Below are 19,995 nucleotides of genomic sequence, written 5' to 3'. Positions count from 1 at the left end.
CCACCAGAACACAGGCACTAGTCCCCTCCACCAGGAAGCCTACACAACCCACTGAACCAATCTTAGCCACTGGGGACAGATACCAAAAACAACGGGAACTACTAACCTACAGACTGTGAAAAGGAGACCCCAAACACAGTAAGGTAAGCAAAATGAGAAGCCAAAAAACATACAGCAGGTGAAGGAGCAGGGTCAAAACACACAAGACCTAAAAATTAAGAGGAAATAGGCAGTCTACCTGAAAAAGAATTCAGAATAATGATAGTAAAGATGATACAAAATCTTGGAAAGAGAATGGACAAAATGCAAGAAACATTTAACAAGGATGTAGAAGAACTAAAGAGGAACCAAGCAACGATGAAAAACACAATAAATGAAATTAAAAATACTCTAGACGGGATCAATAGCAGAATAACTGAGGCAGAAGAACGGATAAGTGACCTGGAAGATAGAATAGTGGAAAGAACTACTGCAGAGCAGAATAAAGAAAAAAGAAAGAAAAGAACTGAGGACAGTCTCAGAGACATCTGGGACAACATTAAATGCACCAACATTCGAATTATAGGGGTCCCAGAAGAAGAAGAGAAAAAGAAAGGGACTGAGAAAATATTTGAAGAGATTATAGTTGAAAACTTCCCTAATATGGGAAAGGAAATAGTTAATCAAGTCCTGAAAGCACAGAGAGCAATATACAGGATAAATCCAAGGAGAAACACGCCAAGACACATATTAATCAAACTATCAAAAATTAAATATAAAGAAAACATATTAAAAGCAGCAAGGGAAAAACCACAAATAACACACAAGGGAATCCCCATAGGGTTAACAGCTGATCTTTCAGCAGAAACTCTGCAAGCCAGAAGGGAGTGCCAGGATATACTTAAAGTGATGAAGGAGAAAAACCTACAACCAAGATGACTCTACCCAGCAAGGATCTCATTCAGATTTGATGGAGAAATTAAAACCTTTACAGACAAGCAAAAGATGAGAGAGTTTAGCACCATCAAACCAGCTTTACAGCAAATGCTAAAGGAACTTCTCTAGGCAAGAAACACAAGAGAAGGAAAACACCTTCAATAACAAACCCAAAACATTTAAGAAAATGGGAATAGGAACATACATATCAATAATTACCTGAAAATTAAATGGATTAAGTGCTCCCACCAAAAGACACAGACTGGCTGAATGGATACAAAAACAAAACCCATATATATGCTGTCTAAGAGAGACCCACTTCAGACCTTGAGACACATACAGACTGAAAGTGAGGGGATGGAAAAAGATATTCCATGCAAATGGAAATCAAAAGAAAGCTGGAGTAGCAATTCTGATATCAGACAAAATAGAGTTAAAAATAAAGACTATTACAAGAGACAAAGAAGGACACTATATAATGATCAAGCAATCGATCAAAGAGGAAGGTATAACAATTGTAAATATTTATGCACCCAACATAGGAGCACCTCAATACATAAGGCAAATACTAACAGCCATAAAAAGGGAAATCGACAGTAACACAATCAAAGTAGGGGACTTTAACACCCCACTTTCACCAATGGACAGATCATCCAAAATGAAAATAAATAAGGAAAAACAAGCTTTAAATGATACATTAAACAAGATGGACTTAACTGATATTTACAGGACACTCCACCCAAAAACAACAGAATACACATATTTCTCAAGTGCTCATGGAACATTCTCCAGGATAGACCATATCTTGGGCCACAAATCAAGCCTTGGTAAATTTAAGAAAATTGAAATAATATCAAATATCTTTTCCGACCACAACGCTATGAGACTAGATATCAATTACAGGAAAAGATCTGTAAAAAATACAAACACATGGAGGCTACACAATACACTACTTAATAACGAAGTGATCACTGAAGAAATCAAAGGGGAAATCAAAAAATACCTAGAAACAAATGACAATGGAGACACGATGACCCAAAACCTATGGGATGCAGCAAAAGCAGTGCTAAGAGGGAAGTTTATAGTGATACAAGCCTACATCAGGAAACAGGAAAAATCTGGAATAAACAACCTAACCTTGCACCTAAAGCAATTAGAGAAAGAAGAGCAAAAAAAAACCCAAAGCTAGCAGAAGGAAAGAAATCATAAAGATCAGATCAGAAATAAATGAAAAAGAAATGAAGGAAACAATAGCAAAAATCAATGAAACTAAAAGCTGGTTCTTCGAGAAGATAAACAAAATTGATAAACCATTAGCCAGACTCATCAAGAGAAAAAGGGAGAAGACTCACATCAATAGAATTAGAAATGAAAAAGGAGAAGTAACAACTGACTCTGCAGAAATACAAAAGATCATGAGAGATTACTACAAGCAACTCTATGCCAATAAAATGGACAACTTGGAAGAAATGGACAGATTCTTAGAAATGCACAACCTGCCGAGACTGAACCAGTAGGAAATAGAAAATATGAACACACCAATCACAAGCACTGAAATTGAAACTGCGATTAAAAATCTTCCAACAAAAAAAAGCCCAGGACCAGATGGCTTCACTGGCGAATTCTATCAAACATTTAAAGAGCTAACACCTATCCTTCTCAAACTCTTCCAAAATATTGTAGAGGGAGGAACACTCCCCAACTCATTCTACGAGGCCACCATCACCCTGATACCAAAACCAGACAAAGATGTCACAAGGAAAGAAAACTACAGGTCAATATCACTGATGAACATAGATGCAAAAATCCTCAACAAAATACTAGCAAACAGAATCCAACAGCACATTAAAAGGATCATACACCATGATCAAGTGGGGTTTATTCCAGGAATGCAAGGATTCTTCAGTATACGCAAATCAATCAACGTGATACATCATATTAACAAATTGAAGGAGAAAAGCCATATGATCATCTCAATAGATGCAGAGAAAGCTTTCGACAAAATTCAAAAACCATTTATGATAAAAGCCCTGCAGAAAGTAGGCATAGAGGGAACTTTCCTCAACATAATAAAGGCCATATATGACAAACCCACAGCCAACATTGTTCTCAATGGTGAAAAACTGAAATCATTTCCACTAAGATCAGGAACAAGACAAGGTTGCCCACTCTCACCACTATTATTCAACATAGTTTTGGAAGTGTTAGCCACAGCAATCAGAGACGAAAAAGAAATAAAAGGAATCCAAATCGGAAAAGGAGAGGTAAAGCTGTCACTGTTTGCAGATGATATGATACTATACATAGAGAATCCTAAAACTGCCACCAGAAAACTATTAGAGCTAATCAATGAATTTGGTAAAGTAGCAGGATACAAAATTAATGCACAGAAATCTCTTGCATTCCTATACACTAAAGATTAAAACTCTAAAAGTGAAATTAAGGAAACACTACCATTTACAACAAAAAGAATAAAATATCTAGGAATAAACCTACCTAAGGAGACAAAAGACCTGTATGCAGAAAATTATAGGGCACTGATGAAAGAAATTAAAGATGATACAAATAGATGGAGAGATATACCATGTTCTTGGATTGGAAGAATCAACATTGTGAAAATGACTCTACTACCCAAAGCAATCTACAGATTCAATGCAATCCCAATCAAACTACCACAGGCATTTTTCACAGAACTAGAACAAAAAAATTCACAATTTGTATGGAGACACAAAAGACCCCGAATAGCCAAAGCAATCTTGAGAACGAAAAAGGGAGCTGGAGGAATCTGGCTCCCTGACTTCAGAGTATATTACAAAGCTATAGTAATCAAGATAGTTTGGTACTGGCACTAAAAGAGAAATATAGATCAATGGAACAGGATAGAAAGCCCAGAGATAAACCCACGCACATATGGTCACCTTATCTTTGATAAAGGAGGCAAGCATATACAGTGGAGAAAAGACAGTCTCTTCAATAAGTGGTGCTGGGAAAATTGGTCAGGTACATGTAAAAGTATGAAATTAGAACACTCCCTAACACCATACACAAAAATAAACTCAGAATGGATTAAAGACCTAAGTGTAAAGCCAGCCACTATCAAACTCTTAGAGGAAAACATAGGCAGAACACTCTATGACATAAATCGCAGCAAGATCCTTTTTGATCCAGCTCCTAGAGAAATGGAAATAAAAACACAAATAAACAAATGATCCCTAATGGAACTTAAAAGCTTTTGCACAGCAAAGGAAACCATAAACAAGACCAAAAGACAACCCTCAGAATGGGAGAAAATAGTTGCAAATGAAGCAACTGACAAAGGATTAATCTCCAAGATTTACAAGCAGCTCATGCCGCTCAATAACAAAAAAAAACAAACAACCCAATCCAAAAATGGGCAGAAGACCTAAATAGACATTTCTCCAAAGAAGATATACAGATGGCCAACAGACGCATGAAAGAATGCTCAACATCATTAATCATTAGAGAAATGCAAGTCAAAACTACAGTGAGGTATCATCTCACACCGGTCAGAATGGCCATCATCAAAAAATCTAGAAACAATAAATGCTGGAGAGGGTGTGGAGAAAAGGGAACACTCTTGCACTGTTGGTTGGAATGTAAATTGATACAGCCACTATGGAGAACAGTATGGAGGTTCCTTAAAAAACTACAAATAGAACTACCATACAACCCAGCAATCCCACTACTGGGCATATACCCTGAGAAAACCATAATTCAAAAAGACTCATGTACCAAAATGTTCATTGCAGCTCTATTTACAATAGCCAGAACATGGAAGCAACCTAAGTGTCCATCATCGGATGAATGGATAAAGAAGATGTGGCACATATATAGAATGGAATATTACTCAGCCATAAAAAGAAATGAAATGGAGGTATTTGTAATGAGGTGGATGGAGTTAGAGTCTGTCATACAGAGTGAAGTAAGTCAGAAAGAAAAAAACAAATACAGTATGCTAACACATATATATGGAATCTAAGGAAAAAAAAAAGGTCATGAAGAACCTAGTGGCAAGATGGGAATAAAGACACAGACCTACTAAAGAATGGACTTGAGGATATGGGAAGGGGGAGGGGTGAGATGTGACATGGTGAGAGAGTGTCATGTACATATATGCACTACCAAATGTAAAATAGATAGCTAGTGGGAAGCAGCTGCATAGCACAGGGAGATCAGCTCGGTGCTTTGTGACCACCTATAGGGGTGGGATAGGGAGGGTGGGAGGGAGGGTGATGCAAGAGGGAAGAGATATGGGAACATATGTATATGTATAACTGATTCACTTTGTTTTAAAGCAGAAACTAACACACCATTGTAAAGCAATTATACTTCAATAAAGATGTTTAAAAAAAACAGTAATGATTTAAAATTACTGTAGTATAAGATGAAGTAAAAAATTTGTGGTAAGGATTATGTGAAATATCTTCTTTTTTTGAAGTATAATTGATTTACAGTAAATAGTGTGTCTGTTTCAGGTGTACAGCAAAGTGAGATATATATATATATATATCATATATATATGATTCAGATTATTTTCCATTATAGATTATTGCAAGATATTGAATATAGTTCCCTGTGCTATACAGTAAATCCTTGCTGCTTATCTATTTTATGTGTAATAGTTTGTATCTGTTAATACCATGCTCCTAATTTATCCGTCCCCCATCCCTTTCCCATTTCGTAACCATAATTTTACTTTCTATGTCTGTGAGTCCGTTTGTGTTTTGTGTATAGATTTATTTGCATTATGTTTTTAGATTCTACCTGTAAGTAACATTATATAATATTTGTCTTTCTCTGACTTACTTCACTAAGTATAATATTCTCTAGGCCCATCCATGTTGCTGCAAATGGCAACATCTTATTCTTTTTTTATGGTGGAGTAATTGTATGTGTGTGTGTGTGTGTGTGTGTGTGTGTGTGTATATATATATATATATCTCCATATCTTCTTAAGGCAATCACCTGTTGATGGGCACTTGGGTTGTTTACATGTCTTGGCTATTGTAAATAATGCTGCTATGTACATTGGAGTGCCTGTGTCTTTTCAAATTAGAGTTTTCATCTTTTCTGGATATATACTCAGGAGTGGGATTGCTGGGACATATGGTAGCTCTATTTTTAGTTTTTTAAGGAACCTCCATACTGTTTTTAACACTGGCTGCACCAATTTACATTTCCACCAACAGTGTAGGAGGATTCTCTTTTCTACACAAGTCTCCAGCATTTATTATTTGTAGACATTTTGAAGATAGCTGTTCTGACCATTGTGACGTGATACATCATTAAGGTTTTGATTGGCATTTCTGTAATAATTTGTGATGTTGAGACTCTTTTCATATGCAGATTAGCCATAGGCATGTCTTCTTTGGAGAAATATCTATTTAGATCTTCTTCCATTTTTTGATTGGGTTGTTTATTGTTTTGATATTGAGGTGTATGGGCTGTTTGTATATTTTGAATGCCCCTTGTCAGTCACATCATTTGCAAATATTCTCCATAATTTCTGTAAGTTGTCGTTTTTCTGTACAAAACTTTTAAGTTTGATTAAGTCCCATTTGTTGATTTTTGCTTTTATTTCTTTTGCCTTGGGAGACTCATCTAAGTAAATGCTGCTACGATTTATGTCTGAGAATGTTTTGCCTTCTCTTCCAGAGGTTTTATGGTGTCATGTCTTATGCATAGATCTCTAAAATATTTTGAGTTTATCGTTGTATATGGTGTGAGGGAGTGTTCTGCTTTCATTGATTTACACGTAGCTGTCCAACTTTCCCAACACCACTTGTTGAAGTGAATGTCTTTACTCCACTGCACATTGTTCCGTCCTTTGTTGTAGATTGACCGTAGGTGTGTGGGTTTATTTCTGGGCTCTCTATTCTGTTTCATTGATCTATATGTCTGTTTTTGTGCCAATACCATACTGATTTGATTTCTGTAGCTCTGTAGAGAAGTCTGAAGTCTGAAAGGATTATGCCTCCAGCTTTGTTCTTTTTCCTCAGGATTGCTTTGGCAATTCTGGGTCTTTTGTGGTTCCATATATATTTTAGGATTATTTGTTCTAGTTCTGTGAAAAATGTCATGGGCATTTTGGTAAGGATTGTATTAAATCTGTAGATTGCTTTGGGTAGTATGGTCATTTTAACAATATTAATTTGTCCATTCTGAAAGCATGGGATATCTTTCCACTTATTTGAATCATCTTTAATTTCCTTTATCAATGTTTTGTATTTTTCAGCATGTAGATATTTCACCTCCTTGTTTAAGATCATTTCTACGTATTTTATAGGATTCCAAATAGGAATGTCTTTTTAGTTTTTCTCTTTTTGTTCTTTCATTGTCTGTGTAAAGAAATACAAAGAATTCCAGTATATTAATCTTGTATTATGCTACCTTACTTGATTTATTTATTAGTTCTAATAGTTTGGTGGAGACTTTAGGGTTCTCTATAGAGAATATCATGTTATCTTCAAATAGTGACTGACCTCTTTGCTTTCAATGTGGATACCTTTTATTCCTTTTTCTTGTTTAATTGCTCTGGCTAGGATTTGCAATCTTTTGTTGAATAGAGGTGGTGAGAGTGGGTATCCTTATCTTGTTCCTGAATTTACTGGGAATTCTTTCAGCTTGTCACTGTTTAGTATTGTGTTGGGTGTGCATTTGTCATAAATGGCTTTCATCATGTTAGATATGTTCTCTCTATGTGCACTTTGGTATGAGTTTTATCATGAATGGATGTTGAATTTTGTCAAATGCATTTTTTTGTATCTATTGAGATGATGATGTGATTTTAAAAAAACTTTTTTTCTTTATCACAATATCCTGCTTTATTATCTTTTTTTACATTTAAAAAATTTTAAGTTGATTTATTGATTTACAATGCTGTGTTAGGTGCAGGTATATAGCACAAAGATGATTCAGTTTTATATATATATATATAAAAGACTATATATATGCATATATATATTTTTTTTCAGATTCATTTCTCTTATAGGTTATTATAAAACACTGAGTATATTTCCCTGTGCTATACAATACGTCCTTGTTGGTTATCTATTTTATATATGGTAGTATGTATTGTTAATCCCAAACTCTTAATTTATCCCTCCTCCTCCTTCCCCTTTGGTAACCATAGGTTTGTTTTCTATGTCTGTGGGTCTATTTTTGTTTTGTATATGAGTTTATTTGTATCATTTTCTTTAAGATTCCATATATAAGCAATATCATATGATATTCATCTTTCTCTGTTTGGCTTACTTCACTTAGTATGATAATCTCTAAGGCCACCCATGTTGCTACAAATGGCATTATTTCATTATTTTTTTATGGCTGAGTAATATTCCACCACATCTTCTTTATCAATTCATATGTCGATGGGTATTTAGGTTGCTTCCTAGTCTTGGCTATTGTAAATAGTTCTGCAGTGAACATTGGGGTGTATGTATCTTTTCAAATTATGTCCTTCTTCAAATATATGCTCAGGAATGGGATTGCAGGATCATATGTTAGCTTTATTTTTCATTTTTAAACAAAATTTCGTACTGTTCTCCATAGTGGCTGTACCAGTTTACATTCCCACCAACAGTGTAGGAGGGTTCCCTTTTCTTCACACCCTCTCCAGCATTTATTATTTGTAGACATTTTGATGACTGTCATTCTGACTGGTGTGAAGTGGTACCTCATTGTAATTATGAAGTTCATTTATCTAATAATTAGCACTGTTTTGCATCTTTTCATGTGCCTTTCGGCCATCTGTATGTCTTCTTTAGAGAAATCTTTATTTAGATCTTCTGCCCATTTTTGATTGGTTTGTTTGTTTTTTTGTTACCAAGCTGTATGAGCTGTTTCTATATTTGGGATTTAAGCCCTTGTCCATTGCATTGTTTGCAAATTTCTCCCATTCTGTAGGTTTTCTTTTTATTTTGTTTATGGTTTCCTTTCCTGTGAAAAAGCTCTCAAGTTTAATTAGGTCCTATTTGTTTATTTTTGTTTTTATTTGCATTACTCTAGGAGACACATCCAAAAAGATGTTGCTGCGATATCTGTCAGAGAGGTTTCTTCTTATCTTCCCTCTAGAAGTTTTTATATATCTGGTCTCACATTTAGATTTTTAATCCATTTTGAGTTTACTTTTGTGTATGGGAGTTAGAGAATGTTTTACTTTTATTCTTTTAATGTAGCTGTCCAGTTTTCCCAGCACCACTTATTGAAGAGACTGTCCTTTCTCCATTGTATATTCTTGCCTCCTTTATCATAGATTAATTGACCACAGGTTCATGGGTTTATTTCTTGGCTTTCTATACTGTTCCATTGATCTATATTTCTGTGTTTGTGTCAGTACCATATTGCTTTGATTATTGTGGCTTTGTAGTCTAGTCTGAAGTCAGGGAGCCTGATTAGAAGAACTGTTTTTCTTTCTCAAGATTTCTTTGGCTATTTGGGGAATTTTGTGTTTCCATATAAATTTAAAAAAAAAATTATTAACGTATATTTGATTTACAATTTTGTGTTAGTTTCTGATGTATGGTAAAGTGTATCAGTTATATATATATCCACACTTTTTTAGATTCTTTTCCCATGTAGGTCATTACAAAATATTGAAAAGAGTTCCCTGTGCTATACAGTAGGTCTTTATTAGTTAACTATTTTATATATAGTGGTGTGTATATATTAATTCCCAGGCTCCCAATTTATCCTTCCCTCCCCCCTTACCCCACTGATAACTGTAAATATTTTTCTACAACTGTGACTCCAATTCTGTTTCGTAAATAGGTTCATTTGTACCCTTTTTTTTTTAGATTCCACATATAAGCAGTATCATATGATATTTGTCTTTCTCTGTCTGACTTACTTCATGCAGTTTCACAATCACTAAGTCCATCCATGTTGGTGTAAATGGCTGAGTAATATTATTTTGTTCTTTTTATGGCTGAGTAATATTCCATTGTATATATGTGCCACATCTTCTTTATCCATTCATCTGTCGATGGACACTTAGGTTGCTTCCATGTCCTGGCTATTGTAAATAGTGCTGCAGTGAGCATTGTGGTACGTGACTCTTTTTGAATTGTGGTTTTCTCAGGGTATATTCCACATAGCGAGATTGCTGGATCATATGGTAGTTCTATTTTTAGTTTTTTAAGGAACCTCCATACTGTTCTCCATAGTGGCTGTACCAATTTTTATTCCCACCAAGAGTGTAGGAGGGTTCCCTTTTCTCCACACCCTCTCCAGCATGTATTATTTGTAGACTTTTTGATGATGGCCATTCTGACTGGTGTGAGGTGATACCTCATTGTGGTTTTGATTTACATTTCTCTAATGATTAGTGGTGTTGAGCATCCTTTCACGTGAATTGTTGGCAATTGTATGTCTTCTTTGGAGAAATGTCTATTTAGGTCTTCTGCCCATTTTTGGATTGGGTCGTTTGTTTCTTTGATATTGAGCTACATGAGTTGCTTGTATATTTTGGAGATTAATCCTTTGTCAGTTGCTTCATTTGCAAATATTTTCTCCCATTCTGAGGGTTGTCTTTTGGCCTTGTTTATGGTTTCCTTTGTTGTGCAAAAGCTTTTAAGTTTTATTAGGTCCCATTTGTTTATTTTTGTTTTTATTTCCATTTCTCTAGGAGCTGGGTCAAAAAGGATCTTGCTGTGATTTATGTCATAGAGTGTTCTTCCTATGTTTTCCCCTAAGAGTTTTATAGTGTCTGGCCTTACATTTAGGTCTTTAATCCATTTTGAGTTTATTTTTTGTGTATGGTGTTAGGAAGTGTTCTAATTTCATTATTTTACATGTAGCTCTCCAGTTTTCCCAGCACCACTTGTTGAAGAGGCTGTCTTTTCTCCATTGTATATTCTTGCCTCCTTTGTCAAGGGTAAGGTAACCATATGTGCATGGTTTATCTCTGGGCTTTCTGTCCGTTTCTACTGATCTATAGTTCTGGTTCTGTGCCAGTACCGTACTGTCTTGATTACTGTAGCTTTGTAGTATAGTCTGAAGTCAGGGAGCCTGATTCCTCCAGCTCCATTTTTCTTTCTCAAGATTGTTTTAGGTATTCAGCACCACTTATTGAACAGACTGTCTTTTCTCTATTGTATATTCTTGCCTCCTTTGTCATAGATTAGGTGAGCATAGGTGTTTGGGTTTATCTCTGGACTTTATATCCTGTTCCATTGATCTATATTTCTGTTTTTGTGCCAATACCATACTGTTTTGTTGACTGTAGCTTTGTAGTATAGTCTGAAGTCAGGGCGCCTGAAGGCTCCAACTCTGTTTTTTCTTTCTGAAGATTGCTTTGGCTATTTGGGGACTTTTGTGTTTCCCTACAAATTGTAAAAATTTTTGTTCTGATTCTGTGAAAAATGCCATTGGTGATTTGATAGGGATTGCATTGAATCTGTGGATCACTTTGGGTAGTATAGTCATTTTGACAATATTGATTCTTCCAACCCAAGAACATGGTATATCTCTCCATCTCTTTGTGTCATCTTTTATTTCTTACATCAGCACCTTATAGTTTTCTCAGTGCAGATCTTTTGCCTACTTAGGTAGGTTTATTCCTAGGTGTTTTATTCTTTGATGTGAAGTTAAATAGGATTGTTTTCTTAATGTCTTTTTGCGATTTTTCATTGTTAGTGTATAGGAATGCAAGAGATTTCTGTGTATTAATTTTGTATCCTGAAACTTTACTGAATTCATTGATGAGATCTAGTTTTTTTTTGGTAACATCTTTAGGATTTTCTATGTATAGTTGCATGTCACATGCAAAGGGTGAGTTTTACTTCTTCTTTTCAAATTTGGATTCCTTTAATTTCTGTTTCTTCTCTGATTGCCGTGGGTATGACTTCCAAAACTATGTTGAATAAAAGTGACAAGAGTGGACATCCTTTCCTGTTCCTGATCTTAGAGGAAATGCTTTCAGTTTCTCACCATTGAGAATGATGTTTGTTGTCGGTTTGTCATATATGTCCTTTATTATGTTGAGAAAGGTTCCCTCTATGCCCACTTTCTAAAGAGTTTTTTTTTTTATCATAAATGAGTGTTGAATTTTATCAAAAGCATTTTTGCGTCTATTGATATGATCATATGGTTTTTATTCTTCTATTTGTTGATGTGGTGTATCACATTAACTGACGCGATTTTATTGAAGAATCCTTGCCTCCCTGGGATGAATCCCACTTGATCATGGTGTATTATCCTTTTAATGTGTCATTGGATTCTGTTCTCTAGTATTTTGTGGAGGATTTTTGCGTTTACATTCACTGGTGACATTGGCCTGAAATTTTCCTTTTTGTGTGATATCTTTGTCTGGTTTTGGTATCAGGGTGATGGTAGCCACATTGAATGTCTTTGGAAAGGTTTCTTCCTCTGCAATTTTTTTGGAAGAGTTTGAGAAGGGTAGGTGTTATCTCTTCTCTAACTGTTTGATAGAATTCACCTTTGAAGCCATCTGGTCCTGGACTTTTTTTTGTTGGAATTTGAAAAATCACAGATTAAAAGTCAGTACTTGGGATTCCCTGGTGGCGCAGCGGTTGAGAATCTGCCTGCCAATGCAGGGGACACGGGTTCGAGCCCTGGTCTGGGAAGATCCCACATGCCACTGAGCGACTGGGCCCGTGAGCCACAATTACTGAGCCTGCGCGTCTGGAGCCTGTGCTCCACAGCAAGAGAGACACGATGGTGAGAGGCCCATGCACCGCGATGAAGAGAGGCCCCCGCTTGCCACAACTAGAGAAAGCACTTGCACAGAAACGAAGACCCAACACAGCAAAATAAATATAAATAAATAAAATTAAAAGTCAGTACTTGTAATTGGTCTGTTCATAGTTTCTATTTTTTCCTGCCTCAGTGTTGGGAGATTGTAAATTTCTATGAATTTGTCCATTTCTTCTTGGTTGTCCATTTTATATGTAGTTGCTTGTAACAGTCTCTATGGTCCTTTTTATTTCTGTGGTGTCCGTTGTCACTCCTTTTTTATTCTAATTTTATTGACTTAGGCCCTCTCCCTTTTTTTTTTTTTTTCTTGATGAGTCTGGCTAAAGGTTTAACAATTTTGTTTATCTTTTCAAAGGACCAGCTTTTAGTTTCATTCATCTTTTCTACTGTTTTCTTAGTCTGTATTTTATTTATTTCTCTTCTGAGTTTTATGATGTCTTTCCTTCTGCTAACTTTGGGTTTTGTTTGTTCTTCTTTCTCTAGTTGCTTTAGGCGTACAGTTAGGTTGTTTATTTGAAATTTTTCTTGTTTCCTGAGGTAAGCTTGTATCACCATAAACTTTTCTGTTAGAATTGCTTTTGTTGTGTCCCATAGATTTTAGATCATCGTGTTTTCATTTTTATTTGTCTCTAGTCATTTTTTGATTTCCTTTTTAAGTTCTTCCATGATCCATTGGATGTTTAGTAGCATATTGTTTGGCCTCCACATTTTTTCTGTGTTTTTCTTTTTTTTTTTCCTAGTCAATTTCTAATCTTATAGTGTTGCGGTCAGAAAAGATGCTTCATATGATTTCAATTTTAAATTTACATAGGCTTGCTTTGAGGCCAGACATGTAATCTATACTGGAGAATGTTCCATGTGCAGTTGAAAAGAATATGTATTCTTTTGCTTTCAGATGGAATACTCTGTAAATATCAATTAATTCCACGTGGTCTAATGTGTCATTTAAGGCCTGTGGTTTCTTATGGATTTTCTGTCTGGATAGTAAGTGAGGTGTTAAAATCCCCCATTATTAGTTATTTTTTTCCAGGGAGGGCATGTTTCCCATTGGGTCACTCCTAGGGGTACTGCTTGCCCTCACCAATGAATTAAGACCCACAGATTCTCTCTGAGCACACTAGCACACCAGGACAAGATCTGTCAGAATGTGACTCTAGTCTCAGGCCCACTATTATTGTGTTGCTGTCAATTTCTCCTTTTATGTCCTTAACATGTGCCTTATATATTGAGGTGTTTCTGTGTTGGGTGTATATATATTTACAATTGTTATATCTTCTACATAGATTGATCCCTTGATCATTATGTAGTGTCTTTATTTATCTCTTGTAACAGCCTTTATTTTAAAGTCTATTTTGTCTGATATGAGTACTGCTACTCCAGCTTTCTGTTGATTTCCATTTGCATGGAATAACATTTTCCATCCCCTAACTTCAGTCTGTATACGTCTTTACATCAGATGTGGGTCTCTTGCAGACAGCATATATAAGGGTATTGTTTTTGTATCCATTCAGCCAGTCTGTGTCTTTTGGTTGGAACAATTAATCTGTTTGTATTTAAGGGAATTTTCAATACGTATGTCCATTTCATTATTTTGTTTACTGCTTTGGTTCATTTTTGTAGGTCTTATTTTCTTCTTTTCCTCTTTTGTTCTCTTCCCCTGTGATTTGATGACTATCATTAGTGTTGTGTTTGAATACCTTTTTCTTTTTCATGCGTATACCTATTTTACATTTTTTTTTTGCTATTACCATGAGGATTTAATATAACTGTCTATACATATACAAATGATTGTTTTAAGTTGATGATCTCTTAATTTCCAATGCATTTTTAAAAACATCTTTATTGAAGTATAATTGCTTCACAATGGTGTGTTAGTTTCTGCTTTATAACAAGGTGAATCAGCTACACATATACACACGTTCCCATATCTCCTCCCTCCTGTATCTCCCTCCCTCCCACCCTCCCCATCCCACCCCCCCAGGCGGTCACAAAGCACCGAGCTGATCTCCCTGTGCTATGCGGCTGCTTCCCACTAGCTATCTATTTTACATTTGGTAGTGTATATATGTCCATGACACTCTCTCACCCTGTCACATCTCACCCCTCCCCCTCCCCATATCCTCAAGTCCATTCTTTAGTAGGTCTGTGTCTTTATTCCCATCTTGCCACTAGGTTCTTCATGACCTTTTTTTTTTTTCCTTAGATTCCATATATATGTGTTAGCATACTGTATTTGTTTTTTTCTTTCTGACTTACTTCACTCTGTATGACAGACTCTTAACTCCATCCACCTCATTACAAATACCTTCATTTCATTTCTTTTTATGGCTGAGTAATATTCCATTGTATATATGTGCCACATCTTCTTTATCCATTCACCCAATGATGGACACTTAGGTTGCTTCCATGTTCTGGTTATTGTAAATAGAGCTGCAATGAACATTTTGGTACATGACTCTTTTTGAATTATGGTTTTCTCAGGGTATATGCCCAGTAGTGGGATTGCTGGGTCGTATGGTAGTTCCATTTGTAGTTTTTTAAGGAACCTCCATACTGTTCTCCATAGTGGCTGTATCAATTTACATTCCCAACAACAGTGCAAGAGTGTTCCCTTTTCTCCACACCCTCTCCAGCATTTATTGTTTCTAGATTTTTTGATGATGGCCATTCTGACTGGTGTGAGGTGATACCTCATTGTAGTTTTGATTTGCATTTCTCTAATGATTAATGATGTTGAGCATTCTTTCATGTGTCTGTTGGCCATCTGTATATCTTCTTTAGAGAAATGTCTATTTAGGTCTTCTGCCCATTTTTGGATTGGGTTGTTTGTTTTTTTTGTTATTGAGCTGCATGAGCTGCTTATAAATCTTGGAGATTAATCCTTTGTCAGTTGCTTCATTTGCAAATATTTTCTCCCATTCTGAGGGTTGTCTTTTGGTCTTGTTTATGGTTTCCTTTGCTGTGCAAAAGCTTTGAAGTTTCATTAGGTCCCATTTGTTTATTTGTGTTTTTATTTCCATTTCTCTAGGAGCTGGGTCAAAAAGGATCTTGCTGTGATTTATGTCATAGAGTGTTCTGCCTATGTTTTCCTCTAAGAGTTTCATAGTGTCTGGCCGTACACTTAGGTCTTTAATCCATTTTGAGTTTATTTTTGTGTATGGTGTCAGGGAGTGTTCTAATTTCATACTTTTACATGTACCTGTCCAGTTTTCCCAGCACCACTTATTGAAGAGGCTGTCTTTTCTCCACTGTATATGCTTGCCTCCTTTATCAAAGATAAGGTGACCATATGTGCGTAGATTTATCTCTGGGCTTTCTATCCTGTTCCATTGATCTATATTTCTCTTTTAGTGGCAGTACCAAACTATCTTGATTACTATAGCTTTGTAATATACTCTGAAGTCAGGGAGCCAGATTCCTCCAGCTCCCTTTTTCGTTCTCAAGATTGCTTTGGCTATTCGGGGTCTTTTGTGTCTCCATACAAATTGTGAAATTTTTTGTTCTAGTTCTGTGGAAAATGCCAGTGGTAGTTTGATAGAGATTGCATTGAATCTGTAGATTGCTTTCGGTAGTATTGTCATTTTCACAAAGTTGATTCTTTCAATCCAAGAACATGATATATCTCTCCATCTATTTGTATCATCTTTAATTTCTTTCATCAGTGTCCTATAATTTTCTGCATACAGGTCTTTTGTCTCCTTAGGTAGGTTTATTCCTAGATATTTTATTCTTTTTGTTTCAATGGTAAACGGGAGTGTTTTCTTAATTTCACTTTTAGAGTTTTCATCATTAGTGTATAGGAATGCAAGAGATTTCTGTGCATTAATTTTGTATCCTGCTACTTTACCAAATTCATTGATTAGCTCTAGTAGTTTTCTGGTGGCAGTTTTAGGATTCTCTATGTATAGTATCATGTCATCTGCAAACAGTGACAGCTTTACTTCTTCTTTTCCGATTGGGATTCCTTTTATTTCTTTTTCTTCTCTGATTGCTGTGGCTAACACTTCCAAAACTATGTTGAATAATAGTGGTGAGAGTGGGCAACCTTGTCTTGTTCCTGATCTTAGTGGAAATGGTTTCAGTGTTTCACCATTGAGGACAATGTTGGCTGTGGGTTTGTCATATATGGCCTTTATTATGTTGAGGAAAGTTCCCTCTATGCCTACTTTCTGCAGGGCTTTTATCATAAATGGGTGTTGAATTTTGTCAAAGCTTTCTCTGCATCTATTGAGATGATCATATGGTTTTTCTCCTTCAATTGGTTAATATGATGTATCACGTTGATTGATTTGCGTATATTTAAGAATCCTTGCATTCCTGGAATAAACCCCACTTGATCATGGTGTATGATCCTTCTAATGTGCTGTTGGATTCTGTTTCCTAGTATTTTGTTGAGGATTTTTGCATCTATGTTCATCAGTGATATTGGCCTGTAGTTTTCTTTCTTTGTGACATCTTTGTCTGGTTTTGGTATCAGGGTGATGGTGGCCTCGTAGAATGAGTTGGGGAGTGTTCCTCCCTCTGCAATATTTTGGAAGAGTTTGAGAAGGATAGGTGTTAGCTCTTCTCTAAATGTTTGATAGAATTCGCCTGTGAAGCCATCTGGTCCTGGGCTTTTGTTTTTTGGAAGATTTTTAATCACAGTTTCAATTACAGTGCTTGTGATTGGTCTGTTCATATTTTCTATTTCTTCCTGGTTCAGTCTCGGTAGGTTGTGCATTTCTAAGAATCTGTCCATTTCTTCCAGGATGTCCATTTTATTGGCATAGAGTTGCTTGTAGTAATCTCTCATGATCGTTTGTATTTCGTCAGTGTCAGTGGTTACTTCTCCTTTTTCATTTCTAATTCTATTGATGTGAGTCTTCTCCCTTTTTCTCTTGATGAGTCTGGCTAATGGTTTATCAATTTTGTTTATCCTCTTGAAGAACCAGCTTTTAGTTTCATTGATTTTTGCTATTGTTTCCTTCATTTCTTTTTCATTTATTTCTGACCTGATCTTTATGATTTCTTTTCTTCTGCCAGCTTTGGGGTTTTTTTGTTCTTCTTTCTCTAATTGCTTTAGATGCAAGGTTAAGTTGTTTATTCGAGATTTTTCCTGTTTCTTGATGTAGGCTTGTATTGCTATAAACTTCCCTCTTAGCACTGCTTTTGCTGCATCCCATCGGTTTTGGGTCGTCGTGTCTCCATTGTCATTTTTTTCTAGGTATTTTTTGATTTCCCCTTTGATTTCTTCAGTGATCACTTCATTATTAAGCAGTGTATTGTGTAGCCTCCATGTGTTTGTATATTTTACAGATCTGTTCCTGTAATTGATATCTAGTCTCATAGCATTATGGTCGGAAAAGATACTTCATACGATTTCAATTTTCTTAAATTTACCAAGGCTTGCTTTGTGACCCAAGATATGATCTATCCTGGAGAATGTTCCATGAGCACTTCAGAAAAATGTGTATTCTGTTGTTTTTGGGTGGAATGTCCTATAAATATCAATTAAGTCCATCTTGTTTAATGTATCATTTAAAGCTTGTGTTTCCTTATTTATTTTCATTTTGGATGATCTGTCCGTTGGTGAAAGTGGGGTGTTAAAGACCCCTACTATGATTGTGTTGCTGTCGATTTCCCCTTTTATGGCTGTTAGTATTTGCCTTATGTATTGAGGTGCTGCTATGTTGGGTGCATGAATATTTACAATTGTTATACCTTCCTTTGGATTGATCCCTTGATCATTATATAGTGTCCTTCTTTGTCTCTTGTAATAGTCTTTATTTTTAACTCTATTTTGTCTGATATCAGAATTGCTACTCCAGCTTTCTTTTGATTTCCATTTGCATGGAATATCTTTTTCCATCCCCTCACTTTCAGTCTGTATGTGTCTCTAGGTCTGAAGTGGGTCTCTTGTAGACAGCATATATATGGGTCTTGTTTTTGTATACATTCAGCCAGCCTGTGTCTTTTGGTGGGAGCATTTAATCCATTTACATTTAAGGTAATTATCGATATGTACATTCCTATTCCCATTTACTTAAATATTTTGTGTTTGTTTTTGTAGGTGTTTTCCTTCTCTTGTGTTTCTTGCCTCGAGAAGTTCCTTTAGCATTTGTTGTAAAGCTGGTTTGGTGGTGCTGAACTCTCATCTTTTGCTTGTCTGTAATGGTATTAATTTCTCCATCAAATCTGAATGAGATCCTTGCTGGGTAGAGTCATCTTGGTTGTAGTTTTTTTTCCTTCATGACTTTCAGTATATCCTGCCACTCCCTTCTGGCTTGCAGAGTTTCTGCTGTAAGATCAGATGTTAACCTTATGGGGATTCCCTTGTGTGTTATTTGTTGTTTTTCCCTTGCTGCTTTTAATATGTTTTCTTTATATTTAATTTTTGATAGTTTGATTAATATGTGTCTTGGCGTGTTTCTCCTTGGATTTATCCTGTATGGGGCTCTCTGTGCTTCCAGGACTTGATTATTTCCTTTCCCATATTAAGGAAGTTTTCAACTATAATCTCTTCAAATACTTTCTCAGTCCCTTTCTTTTTCTCTTCTTCTTCTGGGACCCCTATAATTCGAATGTTGGTGCGTTTACTGTTGTCCCAGAGGTCTCTGAGACTGTCCTCAGTTCTTTTCATTCTTTTTTCTTTATTCTGCTCTGCAGTAATTATTTCCACTATTTTATCTTCCAGGTCACTTATCCGTTCTTCTGCCTCATTTATTCTGCTATTGATCCCGTCTAGAGTATTTTTAATTTCATTTATTGTGTTTTTCATCGTTGCTTGGTTCCTCTTTAGTTCTTCTACATCCTTGTTAAATGTTTCTTGCATTTTGTCTATTGTATTTCCTAGATGTTGGATCACCTTTACTATCATTATTCTGAATTATTTTTCAGGTAGACTGCCTATTTCCTCTTCATTTGTTAGGTCTGGTGTGTTTTGACCCTGCTCCTTCACCTGCTGTGTGGTTTTTTGTCTTCTCATTTTGCTTATCTTACTGTGTTTGGGGTCTCCTTTTCACAGTCTGTAGGTTAGTAGTTCCCGTTGTTTTTGGTATCTGTCCCCAGTGGCTAAGATTGGTTCAGTGGGTTGTGTAGGCTTCCTGGTGGACGGGACTAGTGCCTGTGTTTTGGTGGAAGAGTTTGGATCTTGTCTTTCTGGTGGGCACGTCCACACCTGATGGTGTGTTTTGGGGTGTCTGTGGCCTTATTATGATTTTTGGCTCCCCCTCTGTTAATGTATGGGGCTGTGTTCCTCTCTTGCTAGTTGTTTGGCATAGGGTGTCCAGCACTGTAGCTTGCTGGTCGTTGAGTGAAGCTGGGTCTTGATGTTGAGATGGAGATCTCTGAGAGATTTTTGCTGTT

The 19,995-nt window shown here is 36.0% G+C and overlaps 1 non-coding gene across 1 annotated transcript; it reads right to left on the bottom strand.

The window, feature by feature from the left end:
• Window positions 1-13,686: 13,686 nt before the first annotated feature.
• LOC137752578 (small nucleolar RNA SNORA3/SNORA45 family) lies at window positions 13,687-13,815 on the bottom strand. The gene has a single exon (XR_011071201.1). It is a non-coding gene; the product is annotated as a small nucleolar RNA SNORA3/SNORA45 family (small nucleolar RNA).
• Between the last annotated feature and the right edge of the window lie 6,180 nt (window positions 13,816-19,995).

Source organism: Eschrichtius robustus, chromosome 1, assembly GCF_028021215.1.
Source record: "Eschrichtius robustus isolate mEscRob2 chromosome 1, mEscRob2.pri, whole genome shotgun sequence".
Classification (NCBI taxonomy): Eukaryota; Metazoa; Chordata; class Mammalia; order Artiodactyla; family Eschrichtiidae; genus Eschrichtius; species Eschrichtius robustus.
The sequence above is the reverse complement of the archived record's forward strand: the minus strand, read 5'-3'. Positions and strand labels throughout refer to the sequence as shown.